Genomic DNA, 26137 nt, shown 5'->3' on the forward strand with positions numbered 1-26137 from the left:
GAACTATCTTTCCTATTTAATGGATGAAATAATGAGAGGGATGGGAAACTTCACAGCTACGAATCATCGAAATCATTTGTGCTAAAACCTAATCCTGTGCTAATGCAGTATGACCTTTGGAAAAGGACATTTTTTCCCTTTTTTATATGAGGCATATTTTCAATTAATGAATTGCGCTCCACTAGTTCACAGTCGATATGATGAAAATCGAAAAAATATATTGCTTGAGGAAATACCTTTAGAAAAAGGGGTAAAACAGGCGATAAAGACAATAAACTTTATCGACTTCAAAAACTGCAATGTTAAATTACATACGAATCATGTGAATGTGCTCTACACTATTAATTCAAATAACTAAATAGCCAAACAGTTGCTATAATAACATAATGATAATAATAAGAATGATGGCAATGGTATCGACAGTAAATATAACAACCACTGATGGTAATGATAATGATCATCATTGTTAACGTTAAGAGGAGTAGTATTGATAGAATGCGGGATCTCACTGATCATTGTTAACATGACTAAGATTAGGCTGATGTGTAGTAATATTGGCAGCAGTAATGGCAAGAATCATTAGGAGGAGGATATATCACTATTGGCTAATGAGTTTTTACATTCTGATGCAATACACTGCTTGCGTAAAAAAACAATCGTCGGTCTCGAACCAGACGTGTTGTGCCCAACTGTCAATCGTCACGTGACATGAGCTTGGATATATATAATTTGAGCGAACGCGCTGGTTCCAGAAGAGTCTGCGAAGGATCGGCGAAGGTAAGCGTCAGCGCGTCACCCTGCTATCCTTGAGTCTCTACTCGGTTCGTAGGCTGCTGTAGGCGAAGCAAAAAATTCGCGTTTCTTTGCAGGTATATTTTTCTCAGACAAGATCGAGGTGCTTGTAGTATTGTGTTCGTGGCGACTTTGACTGTGCTGCCGCCCGCTCCCCACGGGGCTTTGAGGCTTCATGCCCCAGGGTGAGTCTTGTAGTTATATATTGTTATTATTGTATTTACTATTATATGAAGTTTGATATATAAACATCCTCTGCATTTGACTGAAATGTGAATTCCATGGACACTGTCTTTCCGCTCAAGCAGCAGCAGGAGCCTTCATTCCCCTCTTCCCCGGCATGCATCCAGTCCTTCATCCCGAAGCTCCGAGGAGATCCAGGGGCCCTCAACGCCTCCACACCACGCCCGCCCCGGAGCCGCCCCCGCCCTGCAGTCGCCCGGGAACTCCTACGGCGCCTCCGAGTAAGGAGACCATACCGTCCTATTGATTTGTAATTTCCATTTATTTTCCTTATTCATTTCTTTAAATTATTTATATATTGACTTATTTGTTTTTGAAAATCTAGGGGAAAGTATTGTTGATGAAAGAAGTGACATCCCTAATTGAAAAAATGCTAATATTAAAAATAAAGAACACTTTCACCACTGCATTTAGAACAAAAACAATTGTTCTGACATAATGCAACAAATTCCTTAGTATACGCGCCCTATATATTTTTTTTTTTTCAAGAAAACAATCATATAAAAATACAACCTTCTGTGATTAAGATTTGACAAAATAATTATTAAAATATCTACCAGACTACCAGCTAGGAGTCGCGTATTATGCGGTTAATATCATTATCATTAATATAATATTTTTATATCATAAAGGCAGTAACAAATTCACTAAGCGTAACAAATAATATAGATAGTGTTCTAATCATATGCACCAAATAATATGCATAAAAACAATATTAAACGTATATTTTCATGGGACATTAACATATCAAAGCGTTCAAAAGAAAAAATATATTTCATTAGGTGCATTTCCTTTTTGATTGTTTACTAATTCATCCAATCATTTCATTTACCTTTATCAGCGTTATTTATCTAATTGTTATTGAAAGTCTAGTGGACAAATGGCTCTCGATAGCAGGACTGACTTAACTTATGCAAGCTTTTTCTCACAGCGAGAGCAAGCACTTTATACAAAAAAATATACAACATAATACCCATGTGGAATACTCACCTAGGTAATATTCAACAGACCAGCCTCTACTAGTTCGACTTCGACAAAACTAATTCATGAAAAAAACTAATAATAATACACAAGGAAGCGGTAATCTAGGCATCGCGAGTTAGCAACTGAAGAATCTCATCATAGCTTGTTCCAGCCATGCCCCGCGCCGTAGCCAACCTGGTGAAGAAGATACCAAGCCGCCGCTGCCGCCTTCTTGCCCCCGGCCGCGGAGCCGTCTGAGGACCCTGTTCTGCTTGGAACGTCGGCTCAATAAATGCGGACATGTGCTGGGCCTTTCTTGGTGAATAACAGTTATTACATATGCCAGTCAATCAATAAATTTATGACTCAATATCCATTTGAGTATCCCTGTACGAAACATACGCGTGGAAGCAAACCTGTATAATTAACCGGATTCTGTCGTGGATGGTCAGATGGCTTGAATAAGTACAACTAGATAAAATAAATAAAAAGATAATTAAATATGCTCACACACAAAGACACACACACAACACACACACACACACACACACACACACACACACACACACACACACACACACACACACACATACATATTGTTATATGTATGTATTACATATATATATATGTATATATCATGTATATATAATATATATATATATATATATATATATAGATATATTATATATATATATAAGTGTGTGTGTGTTATATATGTTTGTGTGTCGTGTCTTTGCTGTGTGTTGTGTGTGTATGTATGTATATATATGTGTATGTGTTTGTGTGTTTGTGGTGTGTGTGTGTGTGTGTGTGTGTGTGGTGTGTGTGTGTGTGTGTGTTCATATGTGTATACATAAGTATGCATTTACGCATATATACATATCTAAAATATATATAAATGTTAAATATTTATGATATATATACATATATATATATTTTTTTTTTTTTTATTAAATAAGTATATATACAATACTGATGTATACATATATAACATATACTTATGTATACACATACCCGGGTCCTGCTTCACACACGCGCGCGGGCGTGTGTGCGCACACGACTGAACTCGCACTCGATATGATTGATCATTATTTATCTGATCTTCCCATATTCCGCTCTAAATTGCCAAGAAATCATGGAAGCCCATGATCGTCAAGGCCGCGGTGTTCGAATCGAATGGTTAGAGCGTCGGACTCACGACTGTCCACGACGGCAATCTGAGTTCGAAGGTTCGAGTCCGCCGGCGCGTTGTTCCTTGGGCAAGGAATTCACTCGATTGCTACACTAGCACTAGGAATGCCAAGCCAGCCCAATTCCCCCCCCCCAGTGCTGGTCCCAAGCCCGGATAAAAATAGGAGATGATTACCTTAAAAAGGTAACACAGGCACTTCTCAGTGGATAGGAACTGGGGACCCTACCACGTACTCACTCCAAGCGCATCACAAACATGAAAAAAACTACAAGTTAAGTATCATATAGTGACACGGCGGACTCAGACATGAACCTACGTTTAAAAAGAAAGAAAGAGAAGGACATGTATAACACAATATATATTAACTGTATGTGGTATGTATATATAGTATATATATATATTCTATATTATATATATATATAAATATATATATATATATTATATAATATACTGTATGTTTACATATATACTGTATGTATACATGCATATATACACATATTACTGTATGTATAAATATATACATATATAGTATATATATACATTATATGTACTGTATGTAACATATATACATTCATACATTAACAACAATTATATATGTATATTTATAATGCCTTTAATCGTCTGTTCTCCCTGTTTCTCGCTTCTCAGCAAAGACATTTTCGATAACTCAGTCATTAATTGAGCTGCGAAGCTAGTGAGTGTAATTCATTAATTGAGAATTGCCTATGATTAATGATGTGCATGCAGGTCCCAGTCTGTGTTATTATGTATATACGTAATCAGTATGTCTCACTCATCATCATTATCAGCCTGAGTCAGTCCACTGCAGACGTAGGCCTCTCCCAATCTTTTCCAACCTTGTCTGTCTTGTGTTTTTGTTTCCAGTCTTGGCCCCTAAATTACGTTAAGTACAGCATAATTATTTTATCTATACCAGTCTGGTACTTTCTTGTCCATCTGTTGTCCGTCTCCGATATATATGACCTGCCCATTGCCATTTTTTTCTTTGATGCTCCCAAGTATATCTTCACTTTGTCTGTTCTCTGATCCACATCGCTTCTCATCCGATCTATAATTCCAGCCATCATCCTCGACAATCCTCTATGGCACTATTAGTTCTTCTCCAGTAGTTTGGTTGTAGTGTCCATGTTTCTGATCCTAGGTTAAACTGGGGAGGACCCACGTTTTTTCTTTTCTTTTTAAACATAATAAGGGCAAGAAGATATAGTATGCTACTGTGCCGAAGTCGCTCCAGCCTAAGATGATGCATCGCTTAATTTCTCTTCGCTAGATGTGCTTTTGTGTTATATGAAGTTGCGCTGATACATGTATTTGTCACTACCTATAGCGTTTCGCCTTGACAGTATCTATTCGAATTGAACTCTACTGTTGAATGATCTTAGGTCTTTTTATTGTTAATCATATACCGTCGATTTCAGACTATCTTCTAATTAGAATCGTTATTAGTTGTTACATTTCATATCAGATTCACTGAAGAGAAAAACAATTCTCTGCATATCTTAGGTTGTCTGGTATTTGTTCTCCTCTTTTGATACATTTTCCGTTCCATTCTAGCTTCTTGAATATTTCCTCAAAACAAGCTGTAAAATAGTTTTGTTGAGATGGTATCACCCTAACATCTTTTAATTGGTATTTTGTCAGTTTCCGTGTGGAGCTTGATGGTTGTTGTCCCATCTTCGCATATATATCTTCCAATATTTTACAATATACTCCTCTACTCCATTGTCTTCAGATAGCTTCCTAGTACTGCTCGGTATTTGCCACAAGAGTTCAAATGCCTTTTTCATATCGATGAATGCCATACACAGTGGTTTCCTATATTCGTTTATGTTTTATCTTATTTGGGTGAGCATTGTGTATGGGTTCTGTTGTTGAGATCCACTGCGGAAGCCTTACCGTGGTCTCTAGGCTTGTTTGATTTTGAAATCCTGGCTGTCAGGAAAATGCGAATTTGATGACGTACTGGCGAACAGTTTGAAAAGGAGGCTTGTTGGTCGGTAGTATTTTAGTTCCTTTCTATCCCTTTTTTATGTATCAAATATTGTTGTCTGTTCCAGGCTCGGAGTTTTACTGTTGAGAAGGCTTTGTTAAAAGATTGGATAATTTACTGTTGCAAATTTCTCCTGCATATTATAAGGTCGATACTAATCGTTTTCCCTAGTGTTTCCCTCTCTTCATGCCTTTAAGCGCTCTTTATATCTTCTGTTGTGATTCTAGGTACGTCTCTAGTTACGCGGTCGCTTTCTATCTGTGGCTGTTCATTGAGGTTGTAAAGATCCCTGTAAAGTCTTCCACTACTCTTATGATTTCATCCTTATTATATGTCATCTCCCATTGGTTTCTTTTTACATCAGATTGATTCTCCCCATGCCGAGTCTTCTTTAACTGTTTTCATGCTAGTACCTGACATCACTGGTTCATTATTATTTGAGTATTGAATTTCCAGACATCTCTCTTCTATAGTCTTTGTTAATTCAAAACTAATTCTATTTTGTGCCGTTTGAGATACTTTCATGACCCTACGTTTTTGCATAAGATATTTTAGTTTCTACCGAGAACTGCTGGAGCTTTGCTTGACGCTCTTACCGCCTACTAAGTGCATCTTCCTTTATTAAGTCGTTGGATGTTTGTTGCCTTGCGCCTCCGTCAATGTTGAGAACTTCGTCACTGAGAAGTGATATCTGTTTGGATGTAAGGTTGAATCGTCGCTCTGAGTCTTCAAATTACGCTAAATTTGGCGACTGCGGTTTCGTTATGAGTTTGTTCCTATCTCCTACTGAACATTCTTAGGCCGCTGCAACATTTACTTTATTAATAACTTCCAACATTTCTACTATATAGCGCCTATTTTAAATTTATAAGTCAATTTCGGTTTAATTCAGATAGCGACTTCCGTGTTCACTTCGCTCTAGTCTTTGCTACCCTGGAGTTTACCTCGCCAATAGGGCACGGTGTCATCATTTAGTATCTTTCTCTCGCCTCCAAGGCTTCTACCTCACAGAGACCTACAATATAATGAAAGAGAGTTCTCAAGTCAGATCAGTTACTCATTAGTCCTTATATTATATGCTCAAAGGTCCATCAAACAGGGCGGCCTGTTTCTAACCGGAGATTCTTTTTTTTAGCCCCCTCTACTCTGGAACGATTCTGATGCCGCTAGTCCCCCCACAAGTAAACCAGGGGCTTATTCGCCTCCGGGGAATAAGGCCCTTGCTCTGTTTGTGCAGTTATAGTTTTTTTATTGAGAAGGTAGACAACCAAGTTACGACCCATATACTGGCTTTGCTGTATCTTGGTGGGAGGGGATGTAGTTAGCGGGATTCCACGATCGCCCCTCAAGCAGGGTGGCCTTGCCTAGTTTTGAACTTATGAGCAGCCAGCACGGCGGCCTAGCCTCATTACGCCAGGTATACACCTGTGAGCATGGGCTTGCTGAGGATCAGAAGGTGTATATAGTGTGATTATATTTTATACACTGATTATTTTATTTATGTGTGTGTACGCTTAGTGCAAACATGTAGTGTTCACCTGCAATGCCCACTTACTACGCATTATTCATTTTCGTGCACATGCACATGCAACAGACACCTTTTAAATAGTGCTCAGTAATCATTATGATAGGCAATTTTTTTTTTTTTTTAACGTTGAGTAAGGTCAGTTTGAGTCGCCAGTGGTCACAGCATGATTACTTAATTGTCGTTTTCATGTTGTGATGCTCTGGAGTGGAGTACGTCTAGGCTCCCCCATTTCCCTTCCACAGAGCGTGCCGGTGTGCTTTTTTAGGTAATCATTCTCTCTATTTATCCGTGCTTGGGACAGCACTGACTGTGCTGGCTTGCCCACCAGTGGCTAGTAGAAAAATCGAGGTGAAGTCCTTGCCAAGGGAACAACGCGCCGGCCGTGACTCGAACCCTCGAACTCAGATTGCCGTCGTGCAGTCTTGAGTACGATGCTCAACCACTCGGCAACACCGCGCCTTATGATATGCATAAATACTCTATATCATACACAATAAACACATGCCACATGCATACCCAGATATAGACGTATGCGCACATTCAAAGCGGGCATACATATGTGTATACGCAAACCACATTGTGAACACACACCAAGCGCACATATCCTGTAAACATACTTATGACTATACTAATATACACAATATACACTGTGTATGTAGGTATATATAGATAGATAGATAGATAGAAGATATAGATATAGATAGTAGATCTAGCTATATATAGATATATAGATATAGATATGTATGTATGTGTGTGTAACTGTATGTTGTATATATGTATATATATATATATATATATATATATATATATTATATATATATAGTATATATATATATATATATATATGCAAATTTTGGGTTAGTCTTAACTACACAAATCGAGATGCCTTGTATGTCCGTGTTTACGGTCCCAAGACTACGGGGAATTCACCCATACAAAATAAACTACTGCCTTTTAATCAGTCCTTGCATGGTCAAAAGCTATGAAAGTCCAACTCTACAAAAACATCACTGCCTTGTGGAATGGATTGCAACAGCTGCTCCTCACCACTTTTCGCCAAGCATTGATCAATAATAATGAGCAATAATGCCATAGTCGATTATCGACTGAGGTGGCCCTCGATATATAAGTGTGTGTGTGTGGTGTGTGTGTGTGTGTGTGTGTGTGTGTGTGTGTGTGGTGATGTGTGTTGTGTGTGTGTGTGTGTGGGTGTGTGGTGTGTCGTTTTGTGTGCATGTGGTGTGTGTGTGTGTGTGTGTGTGTGTGTGTGTGTGTGTGTGTGTGTGTGGTGTCGTGTGTGTGTGTGTGTGCTGTGTGGGTGTGTGTATACGTGTATATCTATATAATATATATCTATAAATATATATATATATATATATATAGATAGATCGATAGATAGATATGTTTGTGTGTGGTGTGTGGTTTGTGTGTGTATACAATAAATGTATATGTATATATATGTATATATATGTATATAATATAATATAGTATATATTTATTATATATAGATATATATAATTATATATATATATATCATAATATAACCGTATTCATATTGACAAATGTAGCAAGGTTGAATGAGAATGAATAATCTTCACAATACAAGAGATGTTTTTGACCGGTTTCGATTGCGGTCAAATCACGCAATCGAAACCGTCAAATACATCTCTTGTATTGTGAAGATATTCATTCTCATTCATACCTGGTCTACATATATATGATAAAAAATATCTATATATAGATATATATATATATATATAATATATATATATATATATATATGCACAAACATTCACACGCATATATATGAGAGTGGATAATATACAAACACAGAAAAATTATCTTTTATAATACCTTTACACATATGTGTGTTACATATAACAAATTTATTCATATACATAAAATTTATAATAAACTTATATATAACCTACTCCTATGACTATTGAAATGGTGTAAACGACAAGAGAGCTTAACAGGCGTGACCATAATTACATGTAAACACTCGACATTCGGCGCAATAAAGCTCTTCTTTGTCTCTTCCCAGGCCCCTGCCGTCATACGGCAGGGCATCACACGCAGCGGCCCGGCTTCGTACTTTGCACAAATATGGCACCAGCGGGAGGCATGGCTGAAAAGGAAATGAATAACTAAAAAAAATGAGTATACAGTGAATATATCTAATTCTGTATGTGTTTCCCAATGCAATTGGTATAATGTTATAAGTATTCGTGTGCTGTATCTTTGTTTAAGTATTTATCGAGTATTATTTTTTTTTCGCTTCTCTGTACTATACATGCTAGCCATAGATTTTGTTTTTTCTAAAAGAATATCATAAAAGATACACTCTTCCGCGGCACCGGGGCGCGGGCGTGGGCGGGAGAGTGTTGAGGGCGTTTGATCTCCATGCTGCGGCTTCAAGAGAAAATGGAATGTTCGTGGATCCACATGGAGGCTAATTACAAGTCCAATGAATTAGATAGATAAGTGCATAAGATTAACCAAATAAAAGAGGTGCAGTTAAAAGCGACCACCGGGGGCATGAATCGCCAAAAGCACCTGGAGGTAGGCAGGCAGCTGCAACACCAAAGAGCGGCGAAACTCAACATACAGCAACTTTCATCTTGATTTATGAAAACATTGCGCGATTTTTTCTTCCTTTTTTTGCAAAAGTATATTGAAAGCGCTCGTTTTTTACCTTAAACTTCGTTTGCACTCAATAATTTAAAAGGAGATCCTACGTTAAAGTTTCTTCATTTCACAGAAAGATATAACATGAGTTCAGACTTATCTCAGCACAACGAAACTGACCAGGAAATGAAACTACAGTACTTACGAAGCTAATAAACATATAAAGTGGATAAGGCCAGGATTGAGCTCCGGCGTCCTTCGCAGCAGGGGCTAAGCGTGTGCTCATGTGTGTGTTGTGTGGTTGTTGTGTGTGTGTGTGTGTGGTGTGTGTGTGTGTGTGTAGTGTGTTTGTTGTGTGTATGTGTGTGGGTGTGTGGTGTGTGGTGTGGTGTGGTTGGTGTGTGTTTTATGTGTGTGTTGTGTGTGTGTGTGGGTGTATAATTATAATTATAATATATAATATAATATATATCATATATATATGATATATTGTATGTATGTATGTATATGTATGTATATATGTAATACACACCCACATACACACCCACACCCACACCCACACACACCCACACAAAACACACACACACAACACAACACACACACACCCAACACACACCACCACACACACACAACACATTATATATATATTATATATATATATAGATATATATATTTATATATATATATATATATATGTGTGGGGTGTGTGTGTGTGTGGGCTGGTGTGTGTTTTGATCGATGTTCATGTTACCGTGGCTATGGAAGTTGACATACGATGTTTAGTAGACTGACAAATCTGAGATAACGAAAATAGTATGTAACTGTGAAGCAAAGTTCAAACATGGGAATTAGTGCAAGATGGAAACTATTATGATATTTCACACAGAGCGCAGTATATATCAATGTCATAGCTCTAGCAGTTATCATAAATCCCCCTTTGCTATTCCTACTACTATATTGTAATCATAGTTAATTACATTACATATCACTGATACTATTATCACTATAACCATTATTGACATTCTCATTATCGTCTCAATAATCGTTATTAATGAAAACTATAACATTAGATTATTGTCTGTCATTATCATCATTATTCATTACTTGTGGTATGAAGATGATGAAATAAGTGATGACAGCACTTATTGTGCTCGAGAAATATCAAACAAAACTTTCGCTAATGCGAATTGAAGAAGAGGAGAGAAAGAATATGCTACTCGACATCCGGTCCTCGGCCATCCCTGTATCCCAATATTGTATTCGCGCTAAGAGGTTACTGTGTTGGCTTTCTGTCAATTTAAGCGACACTGTTCGATTATAACGGTGTTACAGTCGATAAATTTCGACGTTTAAATTTTAAATGTTACTCTTAACTGCGTTTCGATCCTCTCTTCACTGTCTCATCATATAATATTCTAAGTGTATTCCCTGTTAGTAAAGTTTTTTTGGATTACTCGTCAAAGAAAATTTTTCTCATAAAAAAAAACTCCCTTTTTGAAATAAAATTTTGCCCCAACATTAGCATAAGACATCCCAAAAGGAAATAATCCAATCTATTTGTCCCCTTTGATCAAATATGCATTGTACGCTATCATCTGCCCTCCAAAACAATTGCATGAACAATATTCATATAAATAATGTGTGTTTTCGGTGTGTGTGTGTTGTGTGTGTGTGTGTGTGTGTGGTGGGGTATGTAGTATGTTTTACAACATCTATATATTATATATTATATATAATATAATATATATATATTATATATATATATATAAAATATATTTTATACACATAAATATCTATTTATCTATTATCTAATAAATCGATGTATAATTTAATACAATATATATATTTTAATATATATATATATATATATATAATATATATATATATGTTGTGTGTGGTGTGGTGGGTGTGTGTGGTGTGTGTTTATGCTTGTTTCATAAAAAAATATATAATATATATATATATATATATAAATATATTATATATATATAATATATATACAGACCACACACCACACTATAATTAAATATATTAAAATATATATATATATATATATATATATGTGTAATTTTTTATCGAATATAAACGCCGTTGAAATCACTCAAATTAGTAGACATCCAGCATAGTTCTTCGTGAATCGCTTATACAAAAGTTTGCTGTTGAATGTTTATGCACAATAACTGCGATATATACTTGTTTCATGACTACAATGACCACAGTATTGATTATGAAAAATCTAATAATGAAAAACATAAATACGAATAATGTTACTAATAACATTGATGATGATACTTATAATGACCATAGTGATACCAGCAACGGCAGCAGTAACTGCAATTATACTGATATGTAATTATGGCAGTAATTACAATAGCAATGATCAAGACATCTATTAAGATTATAACATTATTACATTATTCATATCTACTACGTTCTGAATCCCATTGTAATGCACTGCTTGTGTGAAATATAATAATAGTCTTACGTTTCTACGTGTGGTCTTTACCCTGGAACAGTTATTTAGAATTGTTTGTTATCTTTCAGAATTATCATTCTCCCAACCCCGACCCCGTGTCAGTCCCAGCCGTCAGTGACATCAGTTGGGGGAAAATTAAAAGCGACCGGGGCCCGGGGCCCCTTGAGTTGCAAAAGAGCCCCCAGGCAAGCGCAACGGTCCAGACTCACTTAATTTTGTTATCCTTTTAATCTGTTTTCAGCTTCGTAAAATTGTAGATTCTTTTAAGGTCATTTATCGAGAAATGAAAACATCAATTTATGGCTTATAACTATACAATTTTGAGAACTTGGTTGATGTTTTCAGGTAAAACTTGAATTTTTTCATTCTACTTACCAAAATAGTAGAGCAAAAATCGTATATTTTAAATATATACACGATGTTTCCAGATATCAAGATGAAGGTTTCGTCTGTTGTGTTTTCTCCCCTTCTTTCCCTTCCCCCCCCTTCCTTTTTTCCTTTTTTTCGTTTTTTTAAATTTGATTTTACTTGTAAATAACCTTCTCATGACCATGCTTATTGCCTTTCTCCTTGAAGCAGCAGCAGGAGCCTTCGTCCCCTCCCCGGGCCCTGATCCAGTTTTGTCCCCAGCCCCGGGGGATCCAGGCCCAACGCCCTCCACAACGCCGCCCCCCCAGCCCCCCCCGCCCTGCGTCGCCCCCGGGAAAACCCCACGGGCCCCCAAGATGTAGACGAAACCTTGTTTTATTATCTTTGATATTTATGAATTTTTTTTTTTTCATTTATTTTGTATCTATTTTTTTCAAACAATTCATAATTTCTTTATTTTTCACATAATACTTTTTGGATATTACCCCGTAATTTTCAAAATTTTACAAAATCCCTACCAAAAACAAAAATACACAAAATACCATTTGTCTTAAAACATATATATATATTTTTATATATAAAATTTTATAAATATATATATATTTATAAATATATATATATACATATATATATATATACTGGAAGGGAGTCGAAAAAACAGTAATCGTTACATACACATTTTGTACACATAGGGCACACTGGGTTTTTTTTTTCAGGAAAAAAAAATACATAGAAAAAATTTATATTTCAATAAAGATACATTTCACTCTCCCTTGTTCCAGCCATGCCTCCCGCCGTAGCCAACCCGGTGAAGAAGTACCAAGCCGCCGTGCCCTTCAGCCCCCGGCCGCCGGAGCCGCTGAGGACCCTGTTCCGGCTTTTGGAACGTCGGCTCGAGAAATGGGAATAAACTAGGCGCTTTCGTTGAGTTAAATGGAAGTATCATGGATGCTAATCATATCAATAAAGCTATCTGAATTTAAGATGAATGATTCCCCTTCCCCTTCTGTTAGAGAAAACAAAACCAATGATAGATCGTAAAAATTGGGTTTATATCGAAATGATAATAGATATGCTATAAACTGCTAGATAAGGAAAGGAAGCAACTAAATGTTGAATCGAAAGAGAGATATGATTTAATGATTATATGTAGGGCCTAGAGCAAGAAGGGCCAATGTCATAAAAGTCAGTCATTTGAATGTTTACTCCATGTATTGAAATTCATAAATAATGAATAATTCACCAAATAAGTTTTCTCTGTGACCAAGCAAATTGCGTTGCTTTAAATCTAATTCGTTTAAAGACATTTTCTTTACGTAATGAAAATAAAGAATATTTTTCATAGTGATAAATATATAATCAAGTGTGTGTGTGTTGTGTTGTGTGGTTGTGTGGTGGGGTGTGTGTGTGTTGTGTGTGTGTGTGTGTGTGTGTGTGGTGTGTGTTTACTGTAGCATTTTTAAAACGAACATTGCGAAAATGTATTTTTGGCTGAATTATTAATAGATTAAGACATTTACTGCTGTTGGTATTTAAATAATTCTTCCTTATTAGATTTCTAAGTTTTTCTAACATTTTATTGCTTAAAAATATATTAAATAAACTTCCTTTGATAATAATTCTGTAATATAATCACATCGTTTTTTATTCTTTTTGTAACTAAATACATATATATACATATATATATATATATATATTAATATATATATAATATTATATGTATGTATTGTAATAATATAATATAAAATATAATTTGTATACTGAAAATGGCAAATTGACTTTTTAAAAAATTAAATAGTAAAAGTGGCAACTGAAGCTTTCCGCTGTTATGTATTCAAAATACAATCTGTATAAGATGTGGATAATTCTATTTCTGTTACAGGATGTGGAAAATTTTATTCTAAAACCAGTGGCCCACGTGGTTTTTTCCACGTGGATCCAAAGCCCCAAATAAGAACCCCCCGTCAGCGAGGGGGAGGTCACTTTTTATATCTGGGACCTCGTTTGACCGGGATTTCGTGTCAAGCGCCCGGGGGTGGGTCGCCCCGCCCTCTCCCCGGGCACAAACCGGGGCCCTCCCCCGGCGTTTGACCTTTAGACAAGTGTAGCGGGGTTTCCCCCCCTTTTACGTGTTTTTTGCGTCCCTGTCAGCCACTGTACTAGTGTACGCATAGCCTTTTAAAATCTGGTGGCAGGGTGGCGCTGCCCCTTTCCCGGGTCGCAGCATGAACGCAAATCCCCGAAGAAAACCCGCCGACCGCTTAAAGACATGGCAAAGAAAAAAAACGAAAGTACACGTTTGGGCCCCTTTCTTTTCTTTCCTTCTTCCCCCAACATGTGTTAAGCCGTTGTTTTTTTGGGTTAATAGGTGCAAGGGACAGAAATGGACTTTCTCCCTATTTTTCCCACCCAGATGTTTTCCCGGCGATGAGTAGTGATAATAAACTGAATATCTTTCGTTTTTAATAATTAATATTTTTCTTTTTTAGAGATTTATATTTTTTCCTGAAACAATTTTAACGCGTTCTGATTTTATTTTATCACGAATCCCATTTCTTTTTATCTCGTTCCAACCCCTCGCCCCGACCTGACGACCTCCTTTCTTTTTCCCGGTCGGTGGGGGGGTTTTAGGGTCAGAGCCCTTGGTTCCCTCAAATTTTGGGGAAGAAAACATGCATTTTTACTTTTGCTTTTTGGGACACGTTTACGGCGCTAGAGCGAAGCGGGTAACAAAATTGTATTATTTGGATATAGCGTAGGATCTTCCCCCTATCATAGGCACAGGATTGCCCGAATTTCCCCCCGGGTGCGAAAACGCCTAATGATCGCGCCCGTCGTTCGAGGGTAAAGTTATTCGTTCTTTTGGGTCCCTTGAGTCGGTGTGACCCGCGGGGGACGTCCGTTAATTTAATGTAGGGCTAGGTTTTAAACAGAACATTATTCGCTTTTTAAAACATTTTCACCCCTTTAAGTCGTTGCATGTTTTGGGTACCCCCCCAAAGGTTTTTTGGATTTGGAATTATAATCCTTCGGGAAATTTTTCGAGGCCCATTAAGATACGCAAAGAGGAGGATATTTTATTCTGGCTCGAGTCGTTTAGTCATATACGGCATTTGGGTATAGGATCCCCCCCTTTTTGAGTTTTATTGAAGTTGCGGCAAGAGACATGTACCCCGGGAGTTTTAATTTTTGACCCCGAGAAAATTTTCTTTAAAAAATTGGGAATATTTTTTTTTATGTCACCATTCATTAGCGTACTTTGTGCATATCATTATATGTTGAATTCAAAGTGGGAGTTGAAATAATCGTAAAAAAGCTAGCATTTTAATTTTCTTCAGTTTTGTTATAGTGAACGTAATATTCGGTTTTGATTCATTCTTGTGTGAGGTCACTCGCTTCCCTTCATTAACGATACTGTCACCACACACGCATTTAAAACACACTTCAGCTCACTCACACACACGGATAAAAAGACACTGACCTTTCATTGTCTTTGGCGGCGTAAGATTTATCCTTTTGCCCCCCAATTTTGTTTTCGTGTCTGTGACAAGTTACACTATTTTTTTTCTGTGTGACGACTATGGTTCAAAAGACTTCCCCGGATCGCGATGTCGTTTTTATTATTTCATATTTCAGAGATGGTTGGGGGTTCAAAAGGTCTAGGGGGGACCGCTACTGAATTCCCCTTTTATTTTCTTCTTTTTCCCCTTTTGAAAAAAAAACACAAAATGAAAAAAAAAACGAAAAAAAATTTTAAAAAACCCAAAATTAAAAAAACCCAAATTTTTATGAATAAGGCTAGTGGAATTTCCACCCCCTCTTCCGTTTCCCTTTCTTTTTTCTTACTTGGCCCTTCGTGTATGATTGGCTCCCCCATTTTTATTTCAGTCGGACCGACACGCACCCAAGGGGGGACCTTAGGGATGCTGTGAGAAGGACGTCATCGAAGATCGCCATAGGCCCAGGACCAACATTTTCTCAGAAAAGGTACCAGTCGCCCCCGAATGCGTGCATAGGCGAGCTGGCGGAGCCGCAGATCGGTCAAAATCTAGGAGTCGTAGCGAGGTTTTTAAGCCGCCCCGAGATGCCGCCCTGCCCCCCGCCGTAGATCCGGAGGAGATTTCGAGGACGTGTGGACCGAGAAGGATGGACGAGATCTGGAGGGGGTGGGCGAGGACGCCCGAGTTTGGCCTGGGGAGGGGCACGAGGAGGTCAAGACGAATTGAAAATCAAGGAGGACCGTGCGAGACTTTTGGGACGGTGGATAAACGAGGACGAGCAGATTTCACCAGGGGGCCCGGAGGATGAGGACAACATGGACGAGCAGCCCCGAAGTTTAAAAGGGCAAGCACGAGAAAAACGAGCGACCAGCCCAAATTAGGTCACCTTTAAGGCGCCTCGAGGGCGAGGGCGAGTAGGTGGCCCCAGCAAAATAAGATGTGGAAATTTATTTGTTACAGGATGTGGTAATTCTATTTCTATAACCCCGTGGGCCACGTGGCTTTCCACGTGGATCCAAAGTCAAATAAGAACCCCCCGCTCGCGAGGGCGGAGGGCACTTTTAATCGACCCGTTTTACCGGGAGTTCGTGCTAAGACCACCGCACTAAGGTCAGCTCCGCCCTCCTCGGGCAGTGACCCTGACCTTCCCCGCGGCCCTATAACCCGTATAAAAACAGTCGTGTTTTATACTTCGTGTGTCAACTCTCAGAAAAAAGAGTTAAAACCGTTAACAAGTATAACTACCCTCGTTTCCCTTGTACAAAGGGGAAAAGCCTTTTTACAATCTGTCACGCGTTAGGATGTATGATTTTCAGTGAATTGATTTCGAAGCAATGCTCGTGTGACGTTACTATGCACTGATGCCTTCATAACACTTATAGAAACAAAAAAAAAATCAATAGTAGGCTTATCTCAAAATTCGCATTTTGGACATTGCCTCTTCTAGTTTTCGGCCCTAGATAGTACATGGAAAATATTGTTCAGTGAAAACGATAAGCACAACATGTGACAGGGAAACTTCAAGAGCGTCTCGAATTCAAAATCCATTTTTGTTCAACCGGCTTTTGAGAATATCTTGTTGCTTCAGTTATATATTTTGAAGTATGATGTGTTTTACATAATTCTGATGAGAAATGTCAAAATTACTTAGATTCTGTATAAACCAGAGGTAAATGATTGCAAAGTATATTTTTTACACAGATGTTTATGAAATTGTGTTTTGTCCAAATTCCCCCAAGAATCTACGCGAAAACCCGGACTCAAGGTTCGCCAAGGAATCCGTTATATATATGGTGTGTGGTTTTTGTGCAAAAGTATGTAAAATATATATATATATATAATTATATATATAATATATATAAATAATTATATTATTATTATATTAATAATATAATATATAATTAATATTATATATATATGTTTTAATATATACATGTACATATGAATATATACCCAAAATATTATTAATATATATATATTTATAACTATAATAAAAATTTTTATATATATATATAAATAATATATATATATATATAAGAATATAATTTTTATAAAAGCATTTATTGAGTAAATAAAAAAAATATATAAAATCAATATATAATAATAGTTGTATATATGATAATACAGTTTTATTCATATAAATAAAATATAATATAATATATAAATTATATAAAAATTTTATATTTAAGAGGATATTAACATATTTTTAAATATAAATTATATATATAATATTTAAAAGATATAATAAAAAATTATAATATAATATAATAAAAAGTATGTAGATTAAAGTTTTATAAATTATATTTCAAAATAAAACATATAATATATATAATTATAATATATATAATTAGATAGATAGATAGATAGATTAGATAATAAAAAAAAATATATTATAAATATAAATTTAATATATAAATATTAAAAAATATAATTAATAATATATAAATATAAGAAAAAATAAAATAAAATATATAAAAATATATATATGGGATAAAAACAATATATAAAATAAATATAATATAATATATTATATAATTTAAAAACACGCACACAACACACACACAAAACCCCAACCCCACACAAACACACACACACACACACACACACACACACACACACACACACACCCCCCCAAAAAAAATAATATTTTATAATATATTTTTATAATAATATAAAATATATTATATATATATATATAATATATAAATTTTTAAATATTTGTTTTTATAAGGTATATAAAATTTTTTAAAATTTTATTATAATATGAAATTTATTTTAAATATAAAAATAAATTATAATATATATTTTTAAAATATAATATAAAATATATATATAATCTGTGGTGTGTAGTAATATATATATATATATAGTATATATATATATTATATATATATATATATATAAAATTATGTGTGTGTGTGTGTGGGTGTGTGTTGGGGGGGGTGTGTGTGTGGTGGTGTGTGTTTGTGTGGTGTCGTGTGTGTGGGTATGATGTATAGTATATTATATTGTAATCCGATAATATGAAAATTAAGTATTTATAAACGTATAAACATATATACGAAAAATTTAAACACACACACCACCCCACCCCACACACACACAACACACACACACACAAAACACACAACACAAAACACACACACATATATATATATAAAATTATATATATATATATATATAAAAATTTTAAAATTTTATATATATATAATTTTATAATATTATAATAATATATTAATATATATATATTTTATTTTTATATGGGTGTGTGTGTGTGTTGTGTGTGGGGTGGGGTGTTGTGTGTGTTTTGTGTGTGTGGTTGTGTGTTTGCGTGTGTGTGTGTGTGTTGTGTGTTGTGTGTGTGGGAAATATAATATATAATATATATATATATATAATATATAATATATATATTATATGTGTGTGGGGGTGGTGTGTGTGGATGGTTATATATTTTGTATGGTTATATATATAAATCATATATATATCATTTGAAAATAGATTAAAAATTATATATAAATATATTATATAATATATATTATATAATAATATATAATAAATATTTATAAAATTATATATAATATTATATAAATATATAATTGCAACTATATCATATCCCATTTTACGATATAAATCCCCATATAAATATATATTAATATTATGTGTATATAATAAAATTATATTTATATAATATATAAAAAATATAATATATAATATATAATATATATATAAAATATATACACGCACGCACACACAACACAACACACGACACACACACACACATATGTATAATAATATATATATATAATATTATATATATATAAAATATATAATTTTATATATATTAAATAAATATATACATTTATATATAATATATATATATATATATATATATAATATATTAGTATGTATGTATGCATGTATATATAGGGTAATTATATATTTTAAAATTTTTATATATAAAATATACATAATATTATAATGTATGTATGTATTTTGTAGTATATATATGTAATATATTAATATAATTTTTAAATTATATTGTGTGTTTGTGGTGTGGGGTGTGTGTGTGTGTGTGTGTGTGTGTGTGTGTGGTGTGTGTGTTGTGTGTTGTGTGTTATTGTATATAAACGTATTAATATATATATGCATTTTAATATATATGTATATAATATAATATTATAATTATTATATATAATAATATATATATAATATGTATATATATATATATGATTACCAAAAAAAGGTAACCCGGCACTCCCAGGGAAAAGGGAATGGGGACCCTCCCACGTACTCACTCCAAGAATCACAACATGAAAACTAAAATTGAGTTATGCGGGGACCATGGCGGCTAAAAATAGAAACCTACCGTTAAAAAAAGAAGATATAATATATATAAGAATATATATAATATATATAATATATATATATTATATATATTATAAATATATATAATATATTATATAAATATATATTTAATTTTTAAATATATATGTGTGTGTATATATATATTATAATATATATTTATATATATTATATTGAATTTTTTTTTCATGTGTTCATTGTTTGTTACGGAAAACAGTAGCAATTGTTGTCAATGACTTTGATGATCTTTTTTTGCAAGACACTTTTTTCAGAGATCTTATGCAAAAAACTCTAATTTTCTATAAAATTCCTTTGGGGATTTTTACCAGAAATTTTCCTTTTTTAAAAAATTTTCATATAAAAATACACAGCCCCCTTTAAATTTGGGTTTTCGAAAAAAACCGTTTCATTAAGAAAATCTAAGACGAAGACCCACCAGCGAGGATATCGCAAGTTATGTAATAAATGTATTTTCTATGAATACCGTGTAAAAAAAAAATGCAATGGGAAATTACGATTTTTATAAGCCCAGATGTAATATAGAATATATAAATATAGCATTTTTTTCTAGGACATAGGAACAAACAGAAAAAAATCTTTAGATATATCTTTATAGAAGCTTCATTGTCCCATCCATGCCTCCCACTGTGGCCAAAACGGTGAAGAAGTACCAAGCCGCCGCTGCCCCCTTATGCCCTCGGCCGCCGGACCCGTCTGAGGCCCCTGTTCGGATTTGGAACGCGGCTGAGAAAGGGAATGTGCTGGGACTTTCATTATGAGGAATTACAGATTACGTATGCTAGTTTAGCAATAAAAATTATATGAATTCAAGTTTTTTTTGATACCCTGTATTTTGGCAAGTACTAGCATACGCAAATAAAAAAAGGCATATGTGTGTGTTCTATGCACAAAATTAACGGAAAATGCTAAGGGAGGGTTTTAGAATAAATGAATGTAGTATGCAGTAGATGTATGTATGTTGTATGAGTTGTAGTTTTATGAGTAGTAGTATTATGTATGTAGTATGTATGATTATGTATGTAATAAAACTTTTAGAAGTGCTTTAAACCCGGCGTGTACTGGGGTTTGCCATCCCCGTTTTCTGAAAGTTTTTTTACGTGAAGCTATTTTTAAAGCACTCATGACAGGTCCACCATCCCGCACCCTTCCCGATCCTGAAACCCCACAACCATGACTTTCCCACAGGTTGCCCCCATATCTCCACTGGAACCCCCCTGCTCTTTTATCTCGTCGTTTTAAAAACTGCCCCTGCTGCTTCGACCCTTTAATAATTAGTAGCACCCCAACAATGATGCCCCCCTAATAGTGTCACTCAGGTTTTGCAGTAATCACGGCACTGGCGCTTCCTCACCAGCCCCTCGGAACCTGGCTTCTTTAGGATATATGAAGTTTGGAGAGCTTCGGGAAGACTTGTTTCCCCCGGGACATCAGACACACCCACACCAGTCCAGGCTGCGTATTTTGTCTTTGCCTAGTGATGATATGAAGAGCACTTTATTCACTCCCGGGCATCCCCTCGACTTTACAAGCCTCTCAACGACATGCCCCCCAATTGCCCCCACAGGGGCGTCAACGTAGCCTACAGTACGACTTTAAAAACAGTTAACCAGTGTCACAGCGTAGGTGATTTTTCTAAAAAACACCTCGCCAATTACCCTAGACGGGGAAAAACTTTGCTCACTTTGTTAGATCACGTCTACTGGTTTTCTATCTTTGATGGATTTGTGAAGAGAGTTGCCAAACACAAAAAAGCTATGGCCCCCCCTCCCACAAGAGCAAGTTAGAACATCTGTAGAATTTATGGTTGCTAAAAAAAAATCTGATGCTGAGCCCTTTAAAACCCCAGTATTTTAAAAGGCAAGAAACTCGGAAAATTATAAAAAGTCTAAACGCCACAAGCAACAATGCACATCTTTCAAGACATAGGGCGTAAAAGAGAAAGTACCAAAAAAACTCCGTCGACAGTCTTATGTTTTCGAGGGCAATAAAGTAATCCAAAAACAGAAAGTGCCCTGCAGCTGAAAAGGAAAACAAGTTTTTGTACAAAGCGGTTACTACAGCTCAGTTGTTTCAAGACCCTGCTTAGCAAAAACAAGCCGCAAGACAACACAGTGAAAACAAAAAAACACAGAGCATTCCCATCAACAAATCAGGTCTCACCGACGCCCCAGTGTCCTCCCATAACTTTGCAAGAAAGGCAGTGGTTTGGTCATTGTGTTTTGGGTGTGTGTTGTGTGTGGGTTTTGTGTGTGTGTGGGTGTTTTGGGTGGGGTTGGGTGTGTGTGTGTGGGTGTGGGGTGTGTGTGGCTTTTTACATTTGTAGACGGGTAATTTTTATGTTACACTCGAAAGGTATTTTTCTATGCTTACCTTTGGAGATAAAGACTTTAAAATTTCACCCAAGTCATCTGGGGAAAGCGTCAACTCCCTTGAACAAGGAGGAACCTGAGGGAAAAATATTACGTCTGGTCACGGGGGATATCTTTGGTGAAATTTTGTTTATGGGTTTTTAAATTGGGGTAAAAAAAGTTATTTTGAAATCACATGACGAAAAGATGAGAGGAAGTGGAAAAAAGGACAAACGAAATTAAGAAAACATTTCAAATTTAAAAGTAGAAGTTTTTCGGGGGAAACCATTTCCATCGATAATTACTAAAATTGGGAGATAACCAAAAGTAAATTAAACACATATCGTTTGTCGTATGTGAAGGCCACGTGATGAGGCCCAAATTCTTTTTCTTAAATGCATTCCCATATTGTTTATAATGTTTCACGCACAGTAGGTACAGATATACATAATTCATCATCATCACACCCGAAGATCAAAATAAGGTATGATGATGGGACAAAACTAAAAAATAAACAACTATATTTTCACAAAAAGGATGAAATATTAATGAGCCCATAGTGATAAGATAAAAAAGTAATAGAAATGGAATATACTACGTAAATAATGTGTAGTAGCAACAGCAGTTATTAGGGAATTTTGGGGTTTTAAAACATTATTCATATTACAATGCTTTAAGCATGGTTGGTAAAATAAAATAGTTTTCCACCCTTACATTTGTATGGGGAAAATTAATTTTTCTCTACTGTCAAGGGTCAGTGGCAGGGACCCCTGGGATATGTTAGAGCGAAGGGCCCTTTGCCCCCCGAGTTGGAAAGGGATCGGCGAGGAAAGGTCAGGAGCCCCCTGCTTTCAATTTAATTTTGTATGCAGCTTTAAGCTTATTGTCCCTTTATTTGTGGTTTAACTTAGATTAGTCGAACCCGTGGAGTATTCTGGTGAAATGAAAAAACTTCATATTATCGCGCAGAATTTGAGGATATTGATTAGGTAAACCCGGGTATTTTGCAACACAGGGGAGAAAATTTAAATTTTTAAGTTTTAAAAATGAATATAAAGGGTTGCGTGTGTTTAGTTTTTGCACCTTGTGGCTGCTGCTGTGCCCGCCCCCCCAGGGGGTTGGCGGATTGCCCCCGGGGGGTCCTTTTAATGCACTTTTAATTTGGTTTTAAACTAGCACTTATCTACACCCCTTTTCACTTTTTTTTTTTATTTTTAATTATTAATGGTTTATTAAAATGTCAATCATAAATTTGGTTTTTTTTAAATAATCTCTACATGATGGCATATACGAATTCCACAAAAACCCTTTTCTTTGCCCTTGAAGCAGCGCAGGAGCCTTGTCCCCCCCCGGCCATATCCAGTCCTCGTCCCGACGCCCGAGGAGATCCAGGCCCTCAAGCCCTCCCCAACCCCCCCCCCCGGAGCCGCCCCCCCCCCTGAGCGCCCGGGAGCTTTACAGCCCCACAAGGTATCCCGATTTTTAACCATCAATTATTTTTTTATTTTAAAATTTTTATCAACTTTTTTATGCTTTTATCTTTATTTATATACCATTGAATATTTGTCTTTTTAAAAGCGTCGGTGATGACCCCTATTTTTTGCGGGGAAAGCACTTCCTGAAAAAATTCACTGCAAAAAAAAAGGTTTATCCCAAAACTCATAACTGTCATATAATTTAATAAAATTTTATAGGGATACTTACCTGGTAATTTCATATCAAAATGAAATGTCTCTTAATTAGGATTTCGAAAAAACTAAAACCATGAAATTTTTCCTGGACGAACAGCCGAGAGCAAGAGTATGGGAAAGTTATGCAAGAATACCTCGGTTAAAATACCTGTAATATGAAAGCAAGGGAAAATAAGTATCATTACAAAATAGCACATACTGTATGTATAGAAAATATTCTAAAAGATTTTATTCAAGGACTAAAAAACAAACTGAACACATACAAATGTTTTTGCATTTTTCCAGCCACCCCCCCCGCCGTAGCCAAACCCTGGTGAAGAAGCCCCAAAGGGCCCGCTGCCCCCTTTCATCCCCCCGGCCCCCGGAGCCGTCTGGGGACCCTTTTCCGGGATTGGACCTTTGGAAGGCTGGGCGCTTTCATTGGCAAATGAAATATTATGCATGATAGTCGTTCAATAAAGAATCTGAATTAAATTTTCTTTTTCATACCCCTTATCATTTAGCGGGTATGACATAGCATGAAAACAACGTACGGCCTTATGCACAATGTTCGAACTTAGTTTTTTCTTTCTTTTTTTTTAAGGGGAAAAAGTTTTTATTTTTTTAAAAAAAAGACCCGTTAATTTTTCATCAAGGGAAAAAAAAAGCACCTTTGTCAAAGGGGGGAAAAACAATTTCGTTTTCCCCAAGGATTTTTTTTCTTTTCGTTTCCCTTAAGGGGGAAAAATTTTATTATTGTCGGTTATCGAAAGTATATTTGCAAGGAAAATGGTTTAGAAAACAGGAAAAAACGATGCATAAAGAACAGACGAATAAAGACAGGGGGTAGGGTCAAAAGGAAATTAAAATAACAATCCGAAATTTTAAAAGGGAATTTTACGATGAACACCATTTTCATCGTCAGCGTCGCTTTTTAAATTTGTAAATAACCAATATAGTACTTTAGTACTTATACCCCATCGATTGTGAAAATTTGTCGTTGAAGTTTAAGCATAACACTGCAGATTTTCTTTTTTTTCATCACGATAACCCCGATGATCACAACGATTGATTTTAGTCTAATCCAATTTGATTATGATTAGAAAACTAATTATAATATTGTATGCGCTGAGAAATATTTAAAAATTTATAATGAATAAATTAATCCATCGTGAAATTGATAAGGTTTCCAAATAGATTTTTAGTGTAAAACGTTTCGCTGAAATATTTATAGAATTGTCGTTCATTTTAGAATTTTCATTCTACGAAATAAAGGGGTTTTGTGTGTGTAAATGTCAAAGTGAGTGACATCAGCCGGGTGTATATAATAGCGAAAAAAAGCCTTTGGGCCCCCCGAGTTGCGAAGGATCAGGGGTAAGCGTCCGCGTGTCATCCCGCTGCCGAATGGGGATCTTTTTCCCGCTTAAGATTAACGAGTTTCAGTCGTGACAATTTTTTATTTTGATCAATAAAAATAATGATTTTTTTTGTGGTGAAAAGGGAAGCATATTTTTTGGGAATATTCTTTTTTAAAAAGGGTTTTAGAAATCCCAGTTTTTTGGTAAAAACCAGATGTTTTTTGTTTTTTTTTCAGACACAAGAGGAAAGGGTTTCTTTGTGTTCTGTTTTGCCGCTCTTTGGCGTTGCAGTGCCCTGCCTCCCCCAGGTGGCTTTGGCGGAGCCGTGCCCCCTTTGGTGAGTTCTTATCTTGTTCTTCCATATTTTTTTTCTAAACTTTTAAGTTACCTGATAATGATTTAATTGATTATAAATTTGATTTTACTTGTCAAAAGCCTTTGATGATTAACCATGGGAGTTCTTTGAACTTGTCTTTTCCCCTCGAAGCAGCAGCAGGAGCCTTCGTCCCTCCCGGCCTGATCCCGTCCTTCATCCCGAGCCCGAGGAGATCCAGGCCCTCAACGCCCTCCACACCACGCCCGCCCCCGGAGCCGCCCCCGCCCCAGCAGTCGCCCCGGGAACTCCTACGGCGCCACCCAGTAAGTAGATTCATAACCTTTTTAACCTGTTTAC

At 35.8% G+C, this 26137-nt stretch overlaps 1 long non-coding RNA gene across 1 annotated transcript in view; it reads left to right on the top strand.

Moving 5' to 3' along the window:
• Window positions 1-1220: 1220 nt before the first annotated feature.
• The window catches only part of LOC119574380, a 25438-nt gene continuing 521 nt past the window's right edge, over window positions 1221-26137 (top strand). The window contains exon 1 of the long non-coding RNA XR_005228859.1: window positions 1221-1256. This is a non-coding gene — a long non-coding RNA (uncharacterized LOC119574380). The remainder of the gene's footprint in view (window positions 1257-26137) is intronic.

Source organism: Penaeus monodon, chromosome 6 (genome assembly GCF_015228065.2).
Source record: "Penaeus monodon isolate SGIC_2016 chromosome 6, NSTDA_Pmon_1, whole genome shotgun sequence".
Taxonomy (NCBI): domain Eukaryota; kingdom Metazoa; phylum Arthropoda; class Malacostraca; order Decapoda; family Penaeidae; genus Penaeus; species Penaeus monodon.